We start from the raw sequence: 26,904 nt of genomic DNA, 5'->3' as shown, positions 1-26,904 counted from the left end.
GCACTAGGGTGGTAATAAGGATTTTAAAAATGCTTGTCCAAACTCACCCAATGAAGCCCCACCCACTGATGAATTGTTTGAGTAGCCATTAAAAAAAGCCTGTAGGCTAAATGTTTGTTTTCCCCATTATTTCATTCATGAATTTGCCATAATATACTCTGCATATTCAAAACCTTTCTTGTAGTGAAATGTTCAGTCCTGTAAATACGTTTCAGTTATTATTCTTGCCTAAACTGTCATATTAAAAGATATTTGGTTGATGGGGGTGACTCAGTAATTTCAGTCATGTCCTCAGTGTCCTCGGTGCTGTACAGTAGCTACAACACTGGACTTGCTTAATATTTTACATTTCAATCTGGCTAACAAATTACAGTACAATATATTTCTTTTAGATTTCAGATTTCAGTTTATATTTTCTCAAAAAACTAAGGTGTTACAGCGCAGTTTGTCTATTTATTTTTCAATATAAACTTTAGATAAATAGATGCTACAGTTTAGTATGTAGGCCTACTACTGTAAATGAAAAGGAATGGTTAACTTGAAGCTGAATTAATCAATATATCGAATTAATTTTTAGACTGATATTGAATTAAATGACTATGTAATTTGAAAGGCCCCCATTAAAATATTATTTTATTATTTAAATTTTATATTTTGGATTTACAGCTCACACATTGAGTGATCTGATACTGTACTACTATTACTACTTAATTTTAAGTCTAGTGGCCAAAAATGTAATAATGACATTTATACATATAAATAATGAGGGTTATTCTAAATTAAGTTTTCAAATAAGAGAGAACAGTTGTATAAGAGTGAGTTGTCACAGCAAACAAAAAGTAAAACTGCTGTGGATCATTTTGAGCCGTTTGTAAGGAGGCACATGGTGTGATCCCATCAGCAGTTCAAGCAGCACATAATGAGAAGATGTACATAAATGGGAAAACATCTCTTAACAGTCTCTGTGTGAAGCAGCAACTGAAGCTGGCTTTTTAACCAAGGGGAACCCCATCAGTGAGAGTACTCCAATTATTTCAATTGTTATGAAAAAAATATTTTATTTTTTATTTATTTTATATATTTTCTTATATATACTTGTAAGTTTTTAAGGACTTGCTTGCATTTTTTAAACAGGAGGCAAGGTAAGATGCATTGGAAAACAGAACATAAGTTATTTGAGGAGATACATACTCAAATTGCATAATAACTTAAGAGTGGTTGAAAATCAAGAGTGTAGGTTTGGTCTCAATATTGGTAGGGATGCAACAAACCAGCCACCCCTCCAAATCAAAGACATTTTCTTTTTAATGCTGTCAACCAAATGGTTTATTAACATATAAAATCTGAATTTACATTCAGGAATGCCCATATACAAATGTAATATATTGAAATTCCATATAGGAAATATATGTACATGAAGTAAAATCATATATGTATTTAAAGTGTGTATGTAAAAATTACATATTCAGCCTATTAGAAAATGGAACAATATCATATATTGACATACATGTTTAGCTAATAGAACTATAGATTTGAATAGCCTAAAAATAAAATGTCATGAAAACGTCATACTTTGGTAAGGTATAAAAACTTTATTAAAACGTAAAAACAGCATACTATAATAAGCCATCAAATGTCATAAAACAGTCATAGTACAGTAATGCATACACATGTCAAAATACATCATAGTATAATAAGTCATTAAAAAGTCATAGTATAATAAGGCATAAAATGTCATGAAAATGTCATAGTATATAAAGGCATAGAAACGTCAGAATGCGTCATAGTATACCATGACGTATTTTGATGCCAAGAGAACCTGTATATAAGTTCTTGTATAGTAACCCATGAAAATATCATCGGATAGTAACAGTAAAAAACTATAATAAGGCATGAAAACATCAAAAATAGTATAGTAGTATAGTAAAGTATAGTATAGTAAGGCATAAGAACATCAGAAAAACATTAAAGTGAAGTAAGGAATAAAAACATCATAGTATAGTGAAACATAAAAATTTCGAAAAAAGTCATGATATAAGAGGGCATGAAAACGTCAAGAATCATAATGGCATAGTAAGGCATGAAATGCCATGAAGACATCATAGTGTAGTAAGGTATAAAAATGTCATAGTATAGTAGGGCATAAAATGTCATAAAAACGTCATAATATAATGAGCCATCAAATGTCATTAAAATGTCGTGGTATAGTAAGGCATTAAAAAAGTAATACTATAGTAAGGCATAAAAAGTCATAGTATAGTAAGGCATAAAATATCATAGTATAGTAAGGTATAAAAACGTCATAGTATAATAAAGCATAAAACATGATGAAAACGTCATAGTATAATAAGGCATAAAAAAGTCATAGTATGGTAAGGCATAAAAAGTCATAAAAACATCATAGGATAGTAAGTCATAAAAATGTCATAAAGTCATAGTAAAATAAGGCATAAAAGAATCATAGTGTAGTATGGCATAAAAAAGTCATGGTGTAGTAAAGCATAAAAAGTCACAGTATAGTAAGGCATAAAACGTCAAAAAACGTTGTAGTACAATAAGGCATAAAATATCAAAAAACGTCATAGTATAGTATGGCATAAAAACGTCAAATTATGTAATTGAACAGTAAGGCATAAAACATCACAGTATAGTAAGGCATAAAACGTCAAATAAAGCCATAGTACGGTAAGGCATAAAAACTTCAAAAAATGTCATAGTATAGTATGGCATAAAATGTCACGAAACGTCATAGTATAGTATGGCAAAAAATGACCAAAAACGTCATAGTATAGTATGGCATAAAAACGTCAAAACGTCATAGTACAATAAGGCATAAAAACATACTATACTATGATTTTTTTGACATTTTATGCCATACTATACTATGACGTTTTTTGACATTTATTGCCATACTATACTATGACGTTTTTTAACGTTTTTATGTCATACTATACTATGATGTTTTATGCCCCACTATACTATGACGTTTTTTGATGTTTTTATGCCATACTATACTCTGACATTTTTTGACATTTAACATTTAGCATAAAAACATCAAAAAACGTCATAGTATAGTATGGCATAAAATGTAAAAAAACATTATAGTATAGTATGGCATAAAAACGTCAATTAAAGTCGTAGTACAATAAGGCATAACAACGTCAAAAAACGTCATAGTATAGTATGGCATAAAATATCAAAAAACATCATAGTATAGTATGGCATAACAACGTCAAAAAACTTCATAGTATAGTGTGTCAAAAAATGTCAAAAAACGTCATGGTATAGTATGGCATAAAAACGTCAATTAAAGTTGTAGACAAATAAGGCATAAAACATGATAGTATAGTAAGGCAAAAGATGTCAAAAAATGTCATAGTATAGTATGGCATAAAATGTCACGAAACGTCATAGTATAGTATGGCATAAAATGTCAAAAAATGTCATAGTATAGTGGAGCATAAAACGTCATTGTATAGTATGACATAAAAACGTCAATTAAAGTTGTAGAACAATAAGGCATAAAGCATGATAGTATAGTAAGGCAAAAGATGTCAAAAAACGTCATAGTATAGTATGGCAAAAAATTTCAAAAAACGTCATAGTATAGTATGGCATAAAATTTCACGAAACGTCATAGTATAGTATGGCAAAAAATGTCAAAAAATGTCAGAGTATAGTATGGCATAAAAACGTCAAAAAACGTCATAGTATAGTGGGGCATAAAACATCATAGTATAGTATGACATAAAAACGTTAAAAAACGTCATAGTATAGTATGGCAATAAATGTCAAAAAACGTCATAGTATAGTATGGCATAAAATGTCAAAAAAAATCATAGTATAGTATGGCATAAAAACGTCAATTAACGTAGTAGAATAATAAGGCATAAAACATGATAGTATAGTAAGGCAAAAGATGTCAAAAAACGTCATAGTATAGTATGGCATAAAATGTCACGAAACGTCATAGTATAGTATGGCATAAAAACATCAAAAAACGTTGTGGTACGATAAAGCATAAAACGTCAAAAAACATCATAGTACAATAAGGCATGAAATGTCAAAAAACATCGTAGTATAGTGTGGCATAAAATCGTCAATTAATGTTGTAGTACAATAAGGCATAACAACGTCAAAAAACGTCATAGTATAGTATGGCAAAAAATGTCAAAAAACGTCATGGTATAGTATGGCATAAAAACGTCAATTAAAGTTGTAGACAAATAAGGCATAAAACATGATAGTATAGTAAGGCAAGAGATGTCAAAAAATGTCATAGTATAGTATGGCAAAAAATGTAAAAAAAAACGTCATAGTATAGTATGGCATAAAATGTCACGAAACGTCATAGTATAGTATGGCATAAAATGTCAAAAAATGTCATAGTATAGTGGGGCATAAAACGTCATTGTATAGTATGACATAAAAACGTCAATTAAAGTTGTAGAACAATAAGGCATAAAGCATGATAGTATAGTAAGGCAAAAGATGTCAAAAAACGTCATAGTATAGTATGGCAAAAAATGTCAAAAAACGTCATAGTATAGTATGGCATAAAATTTCACGAAACGTCATAGTATAGTACGGCAAAAAATGTCAAAAAATGTCAGAGTATAGTATGGCATAAAAACGTCAAAAAACGTCATAGTATAGTGGGGCATAAAACATCATAGTATAGTATGACATAAAAACGTTAAAAAACGTCATAGTATAGTATGGCAATAAATGTCAAAAAACGTCATATTATAGTATGGCATAAAATGTCAAAAAAAAATCATAGTATAGTATGGCATAAAAACGTCAGTTAACGTAGTAGAACAATAAGGCATAAAACATGATAGTATAGTAAGGCAAAAGATGTCAAAAAACGTCATAGTATAGTATGGCAAAAAATGTCAAAAAATGTCATAGTATAGTATGGCATAAAATTTCACGAAACGTCATAGTATAGTACGGCAAAAAATGTCAAAAAATGTCAGAGTATAGTATGGCATAAAAACGTCAAAAAACGTCATAGTATAGTGGGGCATAAAACATCATAGTATAGTATGACATAAAAACGTTAAAAAACGTCATAGTATAGTATGGCAAAAAATGTAAAAAAAAACGTCATAGTATAGTATGGCATAAAATTTCACGAAACGTCATAGTATAGTATGGCAAAAAACATAAAAAAACGTCATAGTAGAGTATGGCATAAAATGTCACGAAACGTCATAGTATAGTATGGCATAAAACGTCAAAAAAAGTCAGAGTACAATAAAGCATAAAACGCCCAAAAATGTCATAGTATAGTATGGCATAAAAACATCAAAAAACGTTATGGTATGATAAGGCATGAAACGTCAAAAAACGTCATAGTACAATAAGGCATAAAACGTCAAAAAATGTCATAGTATAGTGGGGCATAAAACATCATAGTATAGTATGACATAAAAATGTCAAAAAAGCATCATAGTATAGTATGGCATAAAATGTCAAAAAACATCATAGTATAATATTGCATAAAAACGTCAAGTAACGTAATTGAACAGTAAGGTATAAAAATGTCATAAAACAATAAGGCACAAAATGTCAAAAAACATCATAGTATAGTATGGTATAAAAACGTCAATTAACGTTGTAGTACAATAAGACGTCAAAAAACGTCATAGTATAGTATGGCATAAAATGTCAAAAAACGTCAGAGTACAATAAAGCATAAAACGTCCAAAAATGTCATAGTATAGTATGGCATAAAAACGTCAATTAACGTTGTAGTACGATAAGGCATAACAACGTCAAAAAACGTCATAGTATAGTATGGCAAAATATGTCAAAAAACGTCATAGTATAGTATGGCATAAAAACATCAATTAAAGTTGTAGAACAATAAGGCATAAAACATGATAGTATAGTAAGGCAAAAGATGTCAAAAAATGTCATAGTATAGTATGGCAAAAAATGTAAAAAAAAACGTCATAGTATAGTATGGCAAAAAATGTCAAAAAATTTCATAGTATAGTATGGCATTAAAAACGTCAAAAAACGTCATAGTATAGTATGACATAAAAACGTCAATTAAAGTTGTAGAACAATAAGGCATAAAGCATGATAGTATAGTAAGGCAAAAGATGTCAAAAAACGTCATAGTATAGTACGGCAAAAAATGTCAAAAAAACTGTCATAGTATAGTATGGCAATAAATGTCAAAAATCATCATAGTATAGTGGGGCATAAAACGTCATAGTATATAGTATGACATAAAAACGTTAAAAAACCTCATAGTATAGTATGGCAATAAATGTCAAAAAACATCATCGTATAGTATGGCATAAAAACGTCAGTTAATGTAGTAGTACAATAAGCCATAAAACATGATAGTATAGTAAGGCAAAAGATGTAAAAAAAACGTCATAGTATAGTATGGTAAAAAAACATCAAAAAACGTCATAGTATAGTATGGCATAAAATATCAAAAACGTCATAGTATGGTATGGCATAAAAACATCAAAAAACGTCATAGTATAGTATGGCAAAAAATGTCAAAAAACGTCATAGTATAGTATGGCATAAAATGTCAAAAAACATCATAGTATAGTATGGTATAAAAACGTCAATTAACGTTGTAGTACAATAAGACGTCAAAAAACGTCATAGTACAATAAGGCATAAAACATCAAAAAACGTCATAGTACAATAAGGCATAAAATGTCAAAAAACATCATACTATAGTATGGCATAAAAACGTCAATTAACGTTGTAGTACAATAAGGCATAACAACGTCAAAAAACGTCACAGTATAGTATGGCATAAAATATCAAAAAACATCATAGTATAGTATGGCATAACAACGTCAAAAAACTTCATAGTATAGTATGGCAAAAAATGTCAAAAAACGTCATAGTATAGTATGGCATAAAATGTAAAAAAACATTATAGTATAGTATGGCATAAAAACGTCAATTAAAGTCGTAGTACAATAAGGCATAACAACGTCAAAAAACGTCACAGTATAGTATGGCATAAAATATCAAAAAACATCATAGTATAGTATGGCATAACAACGTAAAAAAACGTCATAGTATAGTATGGCAAAAAATGTCAAAAAACGTCATGGTATAGTATGGCATAAAAACGTCAATTAAAGTTGTAGACAAATAAGGCATAAAACATGATAGTATAGTAAGGCAAAAGATGTCAAAAAATGTCATAGTATAGTATGGCAATAAATGTCAAAAAATGTCAAAAAAACTGTCATAGTATAGTATGGCATAAAAACGTCAAAAAACGTCATAGTATAGTGGGGCATAAAAACATCATAGTATAGTATGGCATAAAAACGTTAAAAAACGTCATAGTATAGTAGAACAATAAGGCATAAAACATGATAGTATAGTAAGGCATAAAATGTCAAAAAATATCATAGTATAGTGTGGCATAAAAACGTCAAATGATGTAATTGAACAGTAAGGCATTACATGTCAATAACTATCAAATAGCTCAGTTGGTTAAGCATCCGCCCCATGTGCAGTGGCAAAGGTCCTCGCTGCAGTTGTCACTGGATCGAGTCCTGCATTGTACTGCCCTTTGCTGCATGTCATTCCCCCTCTCTCTGCCTACCCATTTCCTGTCTCTTTCTACTGCACTGTCAATAAAGGCCTAAAAAAATAATTTTAAAAACGTCATAGTATAGTATGGCATAAAAACGTCAAAAAACATCGTAGTACAATAAGGCATAACAACGTCAAAAAACGTCACAGTATAGTATGGCATAAAATATCAAAAAACATCATAGTATAGTATGGCATAACAACGTCAAAAAACTTCATAGTATAGTATGGCAAAAAATGTCAAAAAACGTCATAGTATATAGTATGACATAAAAATGTCAAAAAACGTCAATTAAAGTTGTAGACAAATAAGGCATAAAATGTCAAAAAACATGATAGTATAGTAAGGCAAAAGATGTCAAAAAATGTCATAGTATAATATGGCAAAAAATGTAAAAAAAAACGTCATAGTATAGTATGGCATAAAAACGTCAAAAAACGTCATAGTATAGTGGGGCATAAAACATCATAGTATAGTATGGCATAAAAACGTTAAAAAACGTCATAGTATAGTATGGCAATAAATGTCAAAAAACGTCATAGTATAGTATGGCATAAAATGTCAAAAAAACATCATAGTATAGTATGGCATAAAAACGTCAAATTATGTAATTGAACAGCAAGGCATAACACATCGATAGCTATCGAATAGCTCAGTTGGTTAAGAATCTGCCCCATGTCCAGAGGCAAAGGTCCTCGCTTCGGTTTGAGTCCCGCATCAGATTGCTCTTTGCTGCATGTCATTCCCCCTCTCTCTGCCTACCCATTTCCTGTCTCTTTCTACTGCACTGTCAATAAAGGCCTAAAAAAACATATAGTATGGCATAAAAATGTCAAAAAACGTCATAGTATAGTGGGGCATAAAACGTCATAGTATAGTATGGCAATAAATGTCAAAAAACGTCATAGTATAGTATGGCATAAAATGTCAAAAAAACATCATAGTATAGTATGGCAAAAAAAACGTCAATTAACGTTGTAGTACAATAAGGTATAAAACATGATAGTATAGTAAGGCAAAGGATGCCAAAAAACGTCATAGTATAGTATGGCAAAAAATGTAAAAAAAAAACATCAAATCAAATAGCTCACTTGGTTAAGCATCTGCCCCATGTGCAGTGGCAAAGGTCATCGCTTCCCCGGTTCAAGTCCCGCATTTGACTGCCCTTGGCTGTATATCATTCCCCCTATCTCTGCCTACCCATTTCCTGTTTCTTTCTACTGCTCTGTCAATAAAGGCCTATAACAATAATTTATAAAAACGTCATAGTATAGTATGCCATAAAATGTCAAAAAACGTCATATTATATTATGGCAAAAAATTTCAAAAAAACATCATAGTATAGTATTTCATAAAAACGTCAAAAAACGTCATAGTATAGTGGGGCATAAAACGTCAAAAAACATCATAGTATAGTATGGCATAAAAACGTCAAAAAACGTCATAGTATAGTATGGCAAAAAATTTCAAAAAAACATCATAGTATAGTATGGCATAAAAACGTCAAAAAACGTCATAGTATAGTGGGGCATAAAACGTCAAAAAACGTCATAGTACAGTGTGGCATAAAACGTCATGGTATAGTATGGCATAAAATGTCACGAAACGTCATAGTAGTATGGCAAAAAATGTCAAAAAACGTCATAGTATAGTATGGCAAAAAACATCCTAAGTCATAGTATAGTATGGCATAAAATGTCACGAAACATCATAGTAGAGTACGGCATAAAACGTCAAAAAACGTCATAGTACAATAAGGCATAAAACGTCAAAAAACGTCATAGTACAATAAGGCATAGAATGTCAAAAAACATCATAGTATAGTATAGCATTAAAATGTCAAATTATGTAATTGAACAGTAAGGCATAAAACGTCATAGTATAGTATGGCAAAAAATGTCAAAAAACGTCATAGTATAGTATGGCATAAAATGTCACGAAACGTAATAGTATAATATGGCATAAAATGTCAAAAAACGTCATAGTACGATAAGGCATAAAATGTCAAAAAATGTTAAAGTATAGTAATGCATTAAAATTTCAAAAAACACAAGGGGGACTTCGAATAGCTCAGTTGGTTAAGCATCCGCCCCATGTGCAGAGGCAAAGGTCCTCGCTGCAGTTTATCTCCGGTTCAAGCCCCGCATCAGACTGTCATTCCCCCTACCGATTACCTGTCTCTTTCTACTGCACTGTCAATAAAGGCCTAATACTATAATTTATAAAAACGTCATAGTATAGTATGGCAAAAAATGTCAAAAAACATCATAGTATAGTATGGCATAAAAACGTCATAGTATAGTGGGGCATAAAAACGTCATAGTATAGTATCGTCAAAAAACGTCATACTATAGTATGGCAAAAAACGTCATAGTATAGTATGGCATAAAATGTCAAAAAACATCATAGTATAGTATGCATAAAAACGTCAAGTAACGTAATTGAACAGTAAGGCATAAAAACATCATAGTACGGTTAGGCATAAAACGTCAAAAAACGTCAGAGTACAATAAGGCATAAAATGTCAAAAAACATCATAGTATAGTATGGCATAAAAACGTCAATTAACGTTGTAGTACAATAAGGCATAAAATTTCAAAAAAACGTCATAGTATAGTATGGCATAAAATGTCAAAAAACATCATAGTATAGTATGGCATAAAAACGTCAAATTATGTAATTGAACAGCAAGGCATAACACATCGATAGCTATCGAATAGCTCAGTTGGTTAAGAATCTGCCCCATGTCCAGAGGCAAAGGTCCTCGCTTCGGTTTGAGTCCCGCATCAGATTGCTCTTTGCTGCATGTCATTCCCCCTCTCTCTGCCTACCCATTTCCTGTCTCTTTCTACTGCGCTGTCAATAAAGGCCTAAAAAAACATATAGTATGGCATAAAAATGTAAAAAAACGTCATAGTATAGTGGGGCATAAAAACGTCATAGTATAGTATCACATAAAAACGTCAAAAAACGTCATAGTATAGTATGGCAATAAATGTCAAAAAACGTCATAGTATAGTATGGCATAAAATGTCAAAAAAACATCATAGTATAGTATGGCAAAAAAACGTCAATTAACGTTGTAGTACAATAAGGTATAAAACATGATAGTATAGTAAGGCAAAAGATGTCAAAAAACGTCATAGTATAGTATGGCATAAAATGTCAAAAAAGCATCATAGTATAGTATGGCATAAAATGTCAAAAAACATCATAGTATAATATTGCATAAAAACGTCAAGTAACGTAATTGAACAGTAAGGTATAAAAATGTCATAGAACAATAAGGCACAAAATGTCAAAAAACATCATAGTATAGTATGGTATAAAAACGTCAATTAACGTTGTAGTACAATAAGACGTCAAAAAACGTCATAGTACGATAAGGAATAAAACATCAAAAAACGTCATAGTACAATAAGGCATAAAATGTCAAAAAACATCATACTATAGTATGGCATAAAAACGTCAATTAACGTTGTAGTACAATAAGGCATAAAATTTCAAAAAAACGTCATAGTATAGTATGGCATAAAATGTCAAAAAACATCATAGTATAGTATGGCATAAAAACGTCAAATTATGTAATTGAACAGCAAGGCATAACACATCGATAGCTATCGAATAGCTCAGTTGGTTAAGAATCTGCCCCATGTCCAGAGGCAAAGGTCCTCGCTTCGGTTTGAGTCCCGCATCAGATTGCTCTTTGCTGCATGTCATTCCCCCTCTCTCTGCCTACCCATTTCCTGTCTCTTTCTACTGCGCTGTCAATAAAGGCCTAAAAAAACATATAGTATGGCATAAAAATGTAAAAAAACGTCATAGTATAGTGGGGCATAAAACGTCATAGTATAGTATCACATAAAAAACGTCAAAAAACGTCATAGTATAGTATGGCAATAAATGTCAAAAAACGTCATAGTATAGTATGGCATAAAATGTCAAAAAAACATCATAGTATAGTATGGCAAAAAAACGTCAATTAACGTTGTAGTACAATAAGGTATAAAACATGATAGTATAGTAAGGCAAAAGATGTCAAAAAACGTCATAGTATAGTATGGCATAAAATGTCAAAAAAGCATCATAGTATAGTATGGCATAAAATGTCAAAAAACATCATAGTATAATATTGCATAAAAACGTCAAGTAACGTAATTGAACAGTAAGGTATAAAAATGTCATAGAACAATAAGGCACAAAATGTCAAAAAACATCATAGTATAGTATGGTATAAAAACGTCAATTAACGTTGTAGTACAATAAGACGTCAAAAAACGTCATAGTACGATAAGGAATAAAACATCAAAAAACGTCATAGTACAATAAGGCATAAAATGTCAAAAAACATCATACTATAGTATGGCATAAAAACGTCAATTAACGTTGTAGTACAATAAGGCATAAAATTTCAAAAAAACGTCATAGTATAGTATGGCATAAAATGTCAAAAAACATCATAGTATAGTATGGCATAAAAACGTCAAATTATGTAATTGAACAGCAAGGCATAACACATCGATAGCTATCGAATAGCTCAGTTGGTTAAGAATCTGCCCCATGTCCAGAGGCAAAGGTCCTCGCTTCGGTTTGAGTCCCGCATCAGATTGCTCTTTGCTGCATGTCATTCCCCCTCTCTCTGCCTACCCATTTCCTGTCTCTTTCTACTGCGCTGTCAATAAAGGCCTAAAAAAACATATAGTATGGCATAAAAATGTAAAAAAACGTCATAGTATAGTGGGGCATAAAACGTCATAGTATAGTATCACATAAAAAACGTCAAAAAACGTCATAGTATAGTATGGCAATAAATGTCAAAAAACGTCATAGTATAGTATGGCATAAAATGTCAAAAAAACATCATAGTATAGTATGGCAAAAAAACGTCAATTAACGTTGTAGTACAATAAGGTATAAAACATGATAGTATAGTAAGGCAAAAGATGTCAAAAAACGTCATAGTATAGTATGGCATAAAATGTCAAAAAAGCATCATAGTATAGTATGGCATAAAATGTCAAAAAACATCATAGTATAATATTGCATAAAAACGTCAAGTAACGTAATTGAACAGTAAGGTATAAAAATGTCATAGAACAATAAGGCACAAAATGTCAAAAAACATCATAGTATAGTATGGTATAAAAACGTCAATTAACGTTGTAGTACAATAAGACGTCAAAAAACGTCATAGTACGATAAGGAATAAAACATCAAAAAACGTCATAGTACAATAAGGCATAAAATGTCAAAAAACATCATACTATAGTATGGCATAAAAACGTCAATTAACGTTGTAGTACAATAAGGCATAAAACATGATAGTATAGTAAGGCAAAGGATGCCAAAAAACGTCATAGTATAGTATGGCATAAAATGTCAAAAAACGTCATAGTATAGTATGGCAAAAAATGTGAAAAAAAAACATCAAATCAAATAGCTCACTTGGTTAAGCATCTGCCCCATGTGCAGAGGCAAAGGTCATCGCTGCCCCGGTTCAAGTCCCGCATTGGACTGCCCTTGGCTGTATGTCATTCCCCATATCTCTGCGTACCCATTTCCTGTTTCTTTCTACTGCTCTGTCAATAAAGGCCTAAAACAATAATTTATAAAAACGTCATAGCATAGTATGCCATAAAATGTCAAAAAACGTCATATTATATTATGGCAAAAAATTTCAAAAAAACATCATAGTATAGTATTGCATAAAGCTGTCAAAAAACGTCATAGTATAGTGGGGCATAAAACGTCAAAAAACATCATAGTATAGTATGGCATAAAAACGTCAAAAAACGTCATAGTATAGTATGGCAAAAAATTTCAAAAAAACATCATAGTATAGTATGGCATAAAAACGTCAAAAAACGTCATAGTATAGTGGGGCATAAAACGTCAAAAAACGTCATAGAACAGTGTGGCATAAAACGTCATAGTATAGTATCGTCAAAAAACGTCATAGTATAGTATGGCAAAAATGGCAAAAAACGTCATGGTATAGTATGGCATAAAATGTCACGAAACGTCATAGTAGTATGGCAAAAAATGTCAAAAAACGTCATAGTACAATAAGGCATAGAATGTCAAAAAACATCATAGTATAGTATGGCATAAAAATGTCAAATTATGTAATTGAACAGTAAGGCATAAAACGTCATAGTATAGTATGGCAAAAAATGTCAAAAAACGTCATAGTATAGTATGGCATAAAATGTCAAAAAAACATCATAGTATAGTATGGCATAAAAACGTCAAAAAACGTCAATTAACGTTGTAGTACAATAAGGTATAAAACATGATAGTATAGTAAGGCAAAGGATGCCAAAAAACGTCATAGTATAGTATGGCAAAAAATGTAAAAAAAAAACATCAAATCAAATAGCTCACTTGGTTAAGCATCTGCCCCATGTGCAGAGGCAAAGGTCATCGCTTCCCCGGTTCAAGTCCCGCATTTGACTGCCCTTGGCTGTATATCATTCCCCCTATCTCTGCCTACCCATTTCCTGTTTCTTTCTACTGCTCTGTCAATAAAGGCCTATAACAATAATTTATAAAAACGTCATAGTATAGTATGCCAAAAAATGTCAAAAAACGTCATATTATATTATGGCAAAAAATTTCAAAAAAACATCATAGTATAGTATTTCATAAAAACGTCAAAAAACGTCATAGTATAGTGGGGCATAAAACGTCAAAAAACATCATAGTATAGTATGGCATAAAAACGTCAAAAAACGTCATAGTATAGTATGGCAAAAAATTTCAAAAAAACATCATAGTATAGTATGGCATAAAAACGTCAAAAAACGTCATAGTATAGTGGGGCATAAAACGTCAAAAAACGTCATAGTACAGTGTGGCATAAAACGTCATGGTATAGTATGGCATAAAATGTCACGAAACGTCATAGTAGTATGGCAAAAAATGTCAAAAAACGTCATAGTATAGTATGGCAAAAAACATCCTAAAACGTCATAGTATAGTATGGCATAAAATGTCACGAAACATCATAGTAGAGTACGGCATAAAACGTCAAAAAACGTCATAGTACAATAAGGCATAAAACGTCAAAAAACGTCATAGTACAATAAGGCATAAAATTTCAAAAAACACAAGGGGGACTTCGAATAGCTCAGTTGGTTAAGCATCCGCCCCATGTGCAGAGGCAAAGGTCCTCGCTGCAGTTTATCTCCGGTTCAAGTCCCGCATCAGACTGTCATTCCCCCTACCGATTACCTGTCTCTTTCTACTGCACTGTCAATAAAGGCCTAATACTATAATTTATAAAAACGTCATAGTATAGTATGGCAAAAAATGTCAAAAAAACATCATAGTATAGTATGGCATAAAAACGTCATAGTATAGTGGGGCATAAAACGTCATAGTATAGTATCGTCAAAAAACGTCATACTATAGTATGGCAAAAAACGTCATAGTATAGTATGGCATAAAATGTCAAAAAACATCATAGTATAGTATGCATAAAAACGTCAAAAAACGTCATAGTAGTATGGCAAAAAACGTCATAGAACAGTGTGGCATAAAACGTCAAAAAACATCATAGTACGGTTAGGCATAAAACGTCAAAAAACGTCAGAGTACAATAAGGCATAAAATGTCAAAAAACATCATAGTATAGTATGGCATAAAAACGTCAATTAACGTTGTAGTACAATAAGGCATAAAATTTCAAAAAACGTCATAGTATAGTATGGCATAAAACGTCATGGTATAGTATGGCATAAAATGTCACGAAACGTCATAGTAGTATGGCAAAAAATGTCAAAAAACGTCATAGTATAGTATGGCAAAAAACATCCTAAAACGTCATAGTATAGTATGGCATAAAATGTCACGAAACATCATAGTAGAGTACGGCATAAAACGTCAAAAAACGTCATAGTACAATAAGGCATAAAACGTCAAAAAACGTCATAGTACAATAAGGCATAAAATGTCAAAAAAACATCATAGTATAGTATGGCATAAAAATGTCAAATTATGTAATTGAACAGTAAGGCATAAAACGTCATAGTATAGTATGGCAAAAAATGTCAAAAAACGTCATAGTATAGTATGGCATAAAATGTCACGAAACGTAATAGTATAATATGGCATAAAATGTCAAAAAACGTCATAGCACGATAAGGCATAAAATGTCAAAAAATGTTAAAGTATAGTAATGCATTAAAATTTCAAAAAACACAAGGGGGACTTCGAATAGCTCAGTTGGTTAAGCATCCGCCCCATGTGCAGAGGCAAAGGTCCTCGCTGCAGTTTATCTCCGGTTCAAGTCCCGCATCAGACTGTCATTCCCCCTACCGATTACCTGTCTCTTTCTACTGCACTGTCAATAAAGGCCTAATACTATAATTTATAAAAACGTCATAGTATAGTATGGCAAAAAATGTCAAAAAAACATCATAGTATAGTATGGCATAAAAACGTCATAGTATAGTGGGGCATAAAACGTCATAGTATAGTATCGTCAAAAAACATCATACTATAGTATGGCAAAAAACGTCATAGTATAGTATGGCATAAAATGTCAAAAAACATCATAGTATAGTATGCATAAAAACGTCAAGTAACGTAATTGAACAGTAAGGCATAAAAACATCATAGTACGGTTAGGCATAAAACGTCAAAAAACGTCAGAGTACAATAAGGCATAAAATGTCAAAAAACATCATAGTATAGTATGGCATAAAAACGTCAATTAACGTTGTAGTACAATAAGGCATAAAATTTCAAAAAAACGTCATAGTATAGTATGGCATAAAATGTCAAAAAACATCATAGTATAGTATGGCATAAAAACGTCAAATTATGTAATTGAACAGCAAGGCATAACACATCGATAACTATTGAATAGCTCAGTTGGTTAAGAATCTGCCCCATGTCCAGAGGCAAAGGTCCTCGCTGCAGTTGGCTTCGGTTCGAGTCCCGCATCAGTTTGCCCTTTACTGCATGTCATTCCCCCTCTCTCTGCCTACCCATTTCCTGTCTCTTTCTACTGCACTGTCAATAAAGGCCTAAAAAAATAATTTGAAAAAACATATAGTATGGCATAAAAATGTCAAAAAACATCATAGTATAGTGGGGCATAAAACGTCATAGTATAGTATCACATAAAAACGTCAAAAAATGTCATAGTATAGTATGGCAATAAATGTCAAAAAACGTCATAGTATAGTATGGCATAAAATGTCAAAAAAACATCATAGTATAGAATGGCAAAAAAACGTCAATTAACGTTGTAGTACAATAAGGCATAAAACATGATAGTATAGTAAGGCAAAAGATGTCAAAAAACGTCATAGTATAGTATGGCAAAAAATGTAAAAAAAAAACATCATATTATAGTATGCCATAAAAATGTCAAAAAAGCATCATAGTATAGTATGGCATAAAATGTCAAAAAACATCATAGTATAATATTGCATAAAAACGTCAAGTAACGTAATTGAACAGTAAGGTATAAAAATGTCATAGAACAATAAGCCACAAAATGTCAAAATACATCATAGTATAGTATGGTATAAAAGCGTCAATTAACGTTGTAGTACAATAAGACGTCAAAAAACGTCATAGTACGATAAGGAATAAAACATCAAAAAACGTCATAGTACAATAAGGCATAAAATGTCAAAAAACATCATACTATAGTATGGCATAAAAACGTCAATTAACGTTGTAGTACAATAAGGCATAAAACATGATAGTATAGTAAGGCAAAGGATGCCAAAAAACGTCATAGTATAGTATGGCATAAAATGTCAAAAAACGTCATAGTATAGTATGGCAAAAAATGTGAAAAAAAAAAACATCAAATCAAATAGCTCACTTGGTTAAGCATCTGCCCCATGTGCAGAGGCAAAGGTCATCGCTGCCCCGGTTCAAGTCCCGCATTGGACTGCCCTTGGCTGTATGTCATTCCCCCTATCTCTGCCTACCCATTTCCTGTTTCTTTCTACTGCTCTGTCAATAAAGGCCTAAAACAATAATTTATAAAAACGTCATAGTATAGTATGCCATAAAATGTCAAAAAACGTCATATTATATTATGGCAAAAAATTTCAAAAAAAACATCATAGTATAGTATTGCATAAAGACGTCAAAAAACGTCATAGTATAGTGGGGCATAAAACGTCAAAAAACATCATAGTATAGTATGGCATAAAAACGTCAAAAAACGTCAGAGTACAATAAGGCATAAAATGTCAAAAAACATCATAGTATAGTATGGCATAAAAACGTCAATTAACGTTGTAGTACAATAAGGCATAAAATTTCAAAAAAACGTCATAGTATAGTATGGCATAAAATGTCAAAAAACATCATAGTATAGTATGGCATAAAAACGTCAAATTATGTAATTGAACAGCAAGGCATAACACATCGATAACTATTGAATAGCTCAGTTGGTTAAGAATCTGCCCCATGTCCAGAGGCAAAGGTCCTCGCTGCAGTTGGCTTCGGTTCGAGTCCCGCATCAGTTTGCCCTTTACTGCATGTCATTCCCCCTCTCTCTGCCTACCCATTTCCTGTCTCTTTCTACTGCACTGTCAATAAAGGCCTAAAAAAATAATTTGAAAAAACATATAGTATGGCATAAAATGTCAAAAAACATCATAGTATAGTGGGGCATAAAAACGTCATAGTATAGTATCACATAAAAACGTCAAAAAATGTCATAGTATAGTATGGCAATAAATGTCAAAAAACGTCATAGTATAGTATGGCATAAAATGTCAAAAAAACATCATAGTATAGAATGGCAAAAAAACGTCAATTAACGTTGTAGTACAATAAGGCATAAAACATGATAGTATAGTAAGGCAAAAGATGTCAAAAAACGTCATAGTATAGTATGGCAAAAAATGTAAAAAAAAAACATCATATTATAGTATGCCATAAAAATGTCAAAAAAGCATCATAGTATAGTATGGCATAAAATGTCAAAAAACATCATAGTATAATATTGCATAAAAACGTCAAGTAACGTAATTGAACAGTAAGGTATAAAAATGTCATAGAACAATAAGCCACAAAATGTCAAAATACATCATAGTATAGTATGGTATAAAAGCGTCAATTAACGTTGTAGTACAATAAGACGTCAAAAAACGTCATAGTACGATAAGGAATAAAACATCAAAAAACGTCATAGTACAATAAGGCATAAAATGTCAAAAAACATCATACTATAGTATGGCATAAAAACGTCAATTAACGTTGTAGTACAATAAGGCATAAAACATGATAGTATAGTAAGGCAAAGGATGCCAAAAAACGTCATAGTATAGTATGGCATAAAATGTCAAAAAACGTCATAGTATAGTATGGCAAAAAATGTGAAAAAAAAAAACATCAAATCAAATAGCTCACTTGGTTAAGCATCTGCCCCATGTGCAGAGGCAAAGGTCATCGCTGCCCCGGTTCAAGTCCCGCATTGGACTGCCCTTGGCTGTATGTCATTCCCCCTATCTCTGCCTACCCATTTCCTGTTTCTTTCTACTGCTCTGTCAATAAAGGCCTAAAACAATAATTTATAAAAACGTCATAGTATAGTATGCCATAAAATGTCAAAAAACGTCATATTATATTATGGCAAAAAATTTCAAAAAAAACATCATAGTATAGTATTGCATAAAGACGTCAAAAAACGTCATAGTATAGTGGGGCATAAAACGTCAAAAAACATCATAGTATAGTATGGCATAAAAACGTCAAAAAACGTCATAGTATAGTATGGCAAAAAATTTCAAAAAAACATCATAGTATAGTATGGCATAAAAACGTCAAAAAACGTCATAGTATAGTGGGGCATAAAACGTCAAAAAACGTCATAGTACAGTGTGGCATAAAACGTCATAGTATAGTATCGTCAAAAAACGTCATAGTATAGTATGGCAAAAATGGCAAAAAACGTCATGGTATAGTATGGCATAAAATGTCACGAAACGTCATAGTAGTATGGCAAAAAATGTCAAAAAACGTCATAGTATAGTATGGCAAAAAACATCCTAAAACGTCATAGTATAGTATGGCATAAAATGTCACGAAACATCATAGTATAGTACGGCATAAAACGTCAAAAAACGTCATAGTACAATAAGGCATAAAACGTCAAAAAACGTCATAGTACAATAAGGCATAGAATGTCAAAAAACATCATAGTATAGTATGGCATAAAAATGTCAAATTATGTAATTGAACAGTAAGGCATAAAACGTCATAGTATAGTATGGCAAAAAATGTCAAAAAACGTCATAGTATAGTATGGCATAAAATGTCAAAAAAACATCATAGTATAGTATGGCAAAAAAACGTCAATTAACGTTGTAGTACAATAAGGTATAAAACATGATAGTATAGTATGGCAAAAAATGTAAAAAAAAAACATCAAATCAAATAGCTCACTTGGTTAAGCATCTGCCCCATGTGCAGAGGCAAAGGTCATCGCTTCCCCGGTTCAAGTCCCGCATTTGACTGCCCTTGGCTGTATATCATTCCCCCTATCTCTGCCTTCCTGTTTCTTTCTACTGCTCTGTCAATAAAGGCCTATAACAATAATTTATAAAAACGTCATAGTATAGTATGCCATAAAATGTCAAAAAACGTCATATTATATTATGGCAAAAAATTTCAAAAAAACATCATAGTATAGTATTTCATAAAAACGTCAAAAAACGTCATAGTATAGTGGGGCATAAAACGTCAAAAAACATCATAGTATAGTATGGCATAAAAACGTCAAAAAACGTCATAGTATAGTATGGCAAAAAATTTCAAAAAACGTCATAGTACAGTGTGGCATAAAACGTCATGGTATAGTATGGCATAAAATGTCACGAAACGTCATAGTAGTATGGCAAAAAATGTCAAAAAACGTCATAGTATAGTATGGCAAAAAACATCCTAAAACGTCATAGTATAGTATGGCATAAAATGTCACGAAACATCATAGTAGAGTACGGCATAAAAACGTCAAAAAACGTCATAGTACAATAAGGCATAAAAACGTCAAAAAACGTCATAGTACAATAAGGCATAAAATGTCAAAAAACATCATAGTATAGTATGGCATAAAATGTCAAATTATGTAATTGAACAGTAAGGCATAAAAACGTCATAGTATAGTATGGCAAAAAATGTCAAAAAACGTCATAGTATAGTATGGCATAAAATGTCACGAAACGTAATAGTATAATATGGCATAAAATGTCAAAAAACGTCATAGCACGATAAGGCATAAAATGTCAAAAAATGTTAAAGTATAGTAATGCATTAAAATTTCAAAAAACACAAGGGGGACTTCGAATAGCTCAGTTGGTTAAGCATCCGCCCCATGTGCAGAGGCAAAGGTCCTCGCTGCAGTTTATCTCCGGTTCAAGTCCCGCATCAGACTGTCATTCCCCCTACCGATTACCTGTCTCTTTCTACTGCACTGTCAATAAAGGCCTAATACTATAATTTATAAAAACGTCATAGTATAGTATGGCAAAAAATGTCAAAAAACATCATAGTATAGTATGGCATAAAAACGTCATAGTATAGTGGGGCATAAAAACGTCATAGTATAGTATCGTCAAAAAACGTCATACTATAGTATGGCAAAAAACGTCATAGTATAGTATGGCATAAAATGTCAAAAAACATCATAGTATAGTATGCATAAAAACGTCAAAAAACGTCATAGTACAATAAGGCATAAAAACATCATAGTACGGTTAGGCATAAAAACGTCAAAAAACGTCAGAGTACAATAAGGCATAAAATGTCAAAAAACATCATAGTATAGTATGGCATAAAAACGTCAATTAACGTTGTAGTACAATAAGGCATAAAATTTCAAAAAACGTCATAGTATAGTATGGCATAAAATGTCAAAAAACATCATAGTATAGTATGGCATAAAAACGTCAAATTATGTAATTGAACAGCAAGGCATAACACATCGATAACTATTGAATAGCTCAGTTGGTTAAGAATCTGCCCCATGTCCAGAGGCAAAGGTCCTCGCTGCAGTTGGCTTCGGTTCGAGTCCCGCATCAGTTTGCCCTTTACTGCATGTCATTCCCCCTCTCTCTGCCTACCCATTTCCTGTCTCTTTCTACTGCACTGTCAATAAAGGCCTAAAAAAATAATTTGAAAAAACATATAGTATGGCATAAAATGTCAAAAAACATCATAGTATAGTGGGGCATAAAAACGTCATAGTATAGTATCACATAAAAACGTCAAAAAACGTCATAGTATAGTATGGCAATAAATGTCAAAAAACGTCATAGTATAGTATGGCATAAAATGTCAAAAAAACATCATAGTATAGAATGGCAAAAAAACGTCAATTAACGTTGTAGTACAATAAGGCATAAAACATGATAGTATAGTAAGGCAAAAGATGTCAAAAAACGTCATAGTATAGTATGGCAAAAAATGTAAAAAAAAAACATCATATTATAGTATGCCATAAAAATGTCAAAAAAGCATCATAGTATAGTATGGCATAAAATGTCAAAAAACATCATAGTATAATATGGCATAAAAACGTCAAGTAACGTAATTGAACAGTAAGGTATAAAAATGTCATAGAACAATAAGCCACAAAATGTCAAAATACATCATAGTATAGTATGGCATAAAAACGTCAATTAACGTTGTAGTACAATAAGACGTCAAAAAACGTCATAGTACGATAAGGAATAAAACATCAAAAAACGTCATAGTACAATAAGGCATAAAATGTCAAAAAACATCATACTATAGTATGGCATAAAAACGTCAATTAACGTTGTAGTACAATAAGGCATAAAACATGATAGTATAGTAAGGCAAAGGATGCCAAAAAACGTCATAGTATAGTATGGCATAAAATGTCAAAAAACGTCATAGTATAGTATGGCAAAAAATGTGAAAAAAAAAAACATCAAATCAAATAGCTCACTTGGTTAAGCATCTGCCCCATGTGCAGAGGCAAAGGTCATCGCTGCCCCGGTTCAAGTCCCGCATTGGACTGCCCTTGGCTGTATGTCATTCCCCCTATCTCTGCCTACCCATTTCCTGTTTCTTTCTACTGCTCTGTCAATAAAGGCCTAAAACAATAATTTATAAAAACGTCATAGTATAGTATGCCATAAAATGTCAAAAAACGTCATATTATATTATGGCAAAAAATTTCAAAAAAAACATCATAGTATAGTATTGCATAAAGACGTCAAAAAACATCATAGTATAGTGGGGCATAAAAACGTCAAAAAACGTTGTAGTACAGTAAGGCATAAAAACATCATAAAACGTCATAGTATAGTATGGCAAAAAATGTGAAAAAACATCATAGTATAGTATGGCATAAAAACGTCAAAAAACGTCATAGTATAGTGGGGCATAAAACGTCAAAAAACGTCATAGTACAGTGTGGCATAAAACGTCATAGTATAGTATCGTCAAAAAACGTCATAGTATAGTATGGCAAAAATGGCAAAAAACGTCATGGTATAGTATGGCATAAAATGTCACGAAACGTCATAGTAGTATGGCAAAAAATGTCAAAAAACGTCATAGTATAGTATGGCAAAAAACATCCTAAAACGTCATAGTATAGTATGGCATAAAATGTCACGAAACATCATAGTATAGTACGGCATAAAACGTCAAAAAACGTCATAGTACAATAAGGCATAAAACGTCAAAAAACGTCATAGTACAATAAGGCATAGAATGTCAAAAAACATCATAGTATAGTATGGCATAAAAATGTCAAATTATGTAATTGAACAGTAAGGCATAAAACGTCATAGTATAGTATGGCAAAAAATGTCAAAAAACGTCATAGTATAGTATGGCATAAAATGTCAAAAAAACATCATAGTATAGTATGGCAAAAAACGTCAAAAAACGTCATAGTACAATAAGGTATAAAAGATGATAGTATAGTAATGGCATAAAATGTCAAAAAAACATCAAATCAAATAGCTCACTTGGTTAAGCATCTGCCCCATGTGCAGAGGCAAAGGTCCTCGCTGCAGTTTATCTCCGGTTCAAGTCCCGCATTTGACTGCCCTTGGCTGTATATCATTCCCCCTATCTCTGCCTTCCTGTTTCTTTCTACTGCTCTGTCAATAAAGGCCTATAACAATAATTTATAAAAACGTCATAGTATAGTATGCCATAAAATGTCAAAAAACGTCATAGTATAGTATGGCAAAAAATTCAAAAAAACATCATAGTATAGTATTTCATAAAACGTCAAAAAACGTCATAGTATAGTGGGGCATAAAACGTCAAAAAACATCATAGTATAGTATGGCATAAAAACGTCAAAAAACGTCATAGTATAGTATGGCAAAAAATTTCAAAAAAACATCATAGTATAGTATGGCATAAAAACGTCAAAAAACGTCATAGTATAGTGGGGCATAAAACGTCAAAAAACGTCATAGTACAGTGTGGCATAAAACGTCATGGTATAGTATGGCATAAAATGTCACGAAACGTCATAGTAGTATGGCAAAAAATGTCAAAAAACGTCATAGTATAGTATGGCAAAAAACATCCTAAAACGTCATAGTATAGTATGGCATAAAATGTCACGAAACATCATAGTAGAGTACGGCATAAAACGTCAAAAAACGTCATAGTACAATAAGGCATAAAACGTCAAAAAACGTCATAGTACAATAAGGCATATAATGTCAAAAAAACATCATAGTATAGTATGGCATAAAAATGTCAAATTATGTAATTGAACAGTAAGGCATAAAACGTCATAGTATAGTATGGCAAAAAATGTCAAAAAACGTCATAGTATAGTATGGCATAAAATGTCACGAAACGTAATAGTATAATATGGCATAAAATGTCAAAAAACGTCATAGCACGATAAGGCATAAAATGTCAAAAAATGTTAAAGTATAGTAATGCATTAAAATTTCAAAAAACACAAGGGGGACTTCGAATAGCTCAGTTGGTTAAGCATCCGCCCCATGTGCAGAGGCAAAGGTCCTCGCTGCAGTTTATCTCCGGTTCAAGTCCCGCATCAGACTGTCATTCCCCCTACCGATTACCTGTCTCTTTCTACTGCACTGTCAATAAAGGCCTAATACTATAATTTATAAAAACGTCATAGTATAGTATGGCAAAAAATGTCAAAAAAACATCATAGTATAGTATGGCATAAAAACGTCATAGTATAGTGGGGCACAAAACGTCATAGTATAGTATCGTCAAAAAACGTCATACTATAGTATGGCAAAAAACGTCATAGTATAGTATGGCATAAAATGTCAAAAAACATCATAGTATAGTATGCATAAAAACGTCAAGTAACGTAATTGAACAGTAAGGCATAAAAACATCATAGTACGGTTAGGCATAAAACGTCAAAAAACGTCAGAGTACAATAAGGCATAAAATGTCAAAAAACATCATAGTATAGTATGGCATAAAAACGTCAATTAACGTTGTAGTACAGTAAGGCATAAAAACATCATAAAACGTCATAGTATAGTATGGCAAAAAATGTGAAAAAACATCATATTATAGTATGGCATAAAACGTCAAAAAACATCTTAGTATATTATGGCATAAAAACGTCAATTAACGTTGTAGTACAAAAAGGCATAAAACATGATAGTATAGTATGGCCAAAAATTAAAAAAAACGTCATAGTATAGTATGGCATAAAATGTCAAAAAACATCATAGTATAGTATGGCAAAAAATATCAAAAAACGTCATAGTATGATAAGGCATAAAATGTCAAAAAACATCATAGTATAGTATGGCATAAAAACGTCAATTAACGTTGTAGTACAATAAGGTATAAAACATGATAATATAGTATAGCAAAAAATGTCAAAAATACATCATAGTATAGTATGGCATAAAAATGTCAAATTATGTAATTGAATAGTGAGGCATAAAACATCATAGTATAGTAAGGCATAAAACTTAAAAAAACATCATAGTATAGTATGGCAAAAAATGTCAAAAAACGTCATGGTACGATAAGGCATAAAATGTCAAAAAACATCATAGTATAGTATGGCATAAAAACGTCAATTAACATTGTAGTACAATAAGGCATAAAACATGATAGTATAGTAAGGGAAAAAAAGTCATAGTATATTAAGGCATAAAAAAGTCATAGTGTAGTATGGCATACAAAGTAAAAAAAAGTCACAGTATAGTAAGGCATAAAAAGTCATAAAAAAAGTAATTGTATAGTAAGGCATAGAAATATCACAGTATAGTAAGGCATAAAAAGTAAAAAAAGTCACAATTAAGTAAGGCACAAAAAGTTCTAAAAAAGTCATAGTATAGTAAGGCATAAAAAAGTCAAAAAGTCATAGTATAGTAAGGCATAAAAACATCAAAAAACATTATAGTACGGCAGAAAATCATCAGAGTATAGTAGGATCTGGGGTGATCGGGATTAGAATACACAACCTTTTTACTGGGAGGTAATGATTGTAACCACTGGACCACCAAGAAAACATGTATGTAAGATGTTGATGTCTTGAAAAGGTCATAGTATATTCAGGCATAAGCAGTCATACAATAATAAGGCATGAAAACATGAAAAAACGTCAAAGTATAAGGCATAAAAATGTCAAGAAACGTCATAATATAATAAGGCATAAAAACATTAAAAAAACATCATAGTACAGTAGGGCATAAAAATGTCATGGTATAGAAAGGCATGAAAACACTGAAAAACCTCATAGTATAGTAAGGCATATAATGTCATAAAGCATCATAGTATAATTAAGCAAAAAAAAATCAAAAAAACTTTGAAGTATAGTAAAGCATAAAATGTCATAGAAATGTCATAGTATGGTAAGGTATGAAATATCATAAAAACCCTCAGTACAATAAGACATAAAAACATTATTGAATAGTAAGCCATTAAAACGTCATTGTGTAGTAAAGCATAAAAAACTCATAGTATAGTAAAGCGTAAAAATATCATAATATAGTTCACTCAAATATTGGTAGGGATGATTCTGTCTTCCCAAAATATTTGTAGGGACAAGTCCCTATCATCCATATGCAAACTTACGCTCTTGTTGAAGATAATCTTGCTTTCTCTGATCTCATCACCTTAGTGTTAATAGATGTTTTACAGGGGAGTGCTTTCAAGGGAGAGATCACAGCACGGGTTTCTATTATTATGACATCTCTTGGGGTGGCATGCTTTTCTAGTGCCAGCTTCACTTAGCAGGGCAGAGAAGCTGGCAGGAGGTCTCAGATAGATGCTGTGGAGGTTTAGCGAAAGCAAGTGCGCAGTTTGAAAATGCTACA

At 31.7% G+C, this 26,904-nt stretch overlaps 1 protein-coding gene across 3 annotated transcripts in view; it reads left to right on the top strand.

The window, feature by feature from the left end:
* Positions 1–26,904, top strand: part of trim66 (tripartite motif containing 66) — a 42,947-nt gene that overhangs the window by 1,054 nt on the left and 14,989 nt on the right. The gene's annotated exons all lie outside the window — the stretch shown is intronic.

The sequence above is a fragment of the Seriola aureovittata genome, chromosome 1 (genome assembly GCF_021018895.1).
Source record: "Seriola aureovittata isolate HTS-2021-v1 ecotype China chromosome 1, ASM2101889v1, whole genome shotgun sequence".
Taxonomy (NCBI): Eukaryota; Metazoa; Chordata; class Actinopteri; order Carangiformes; family Carangidae; genus Seriola; species Seriola aureovittata.
The sequence above is the reverse complement of the archived record's forward strand: the minus strand, read 5'-3'. Positions and strand labels throughout refer to the sequence as shown.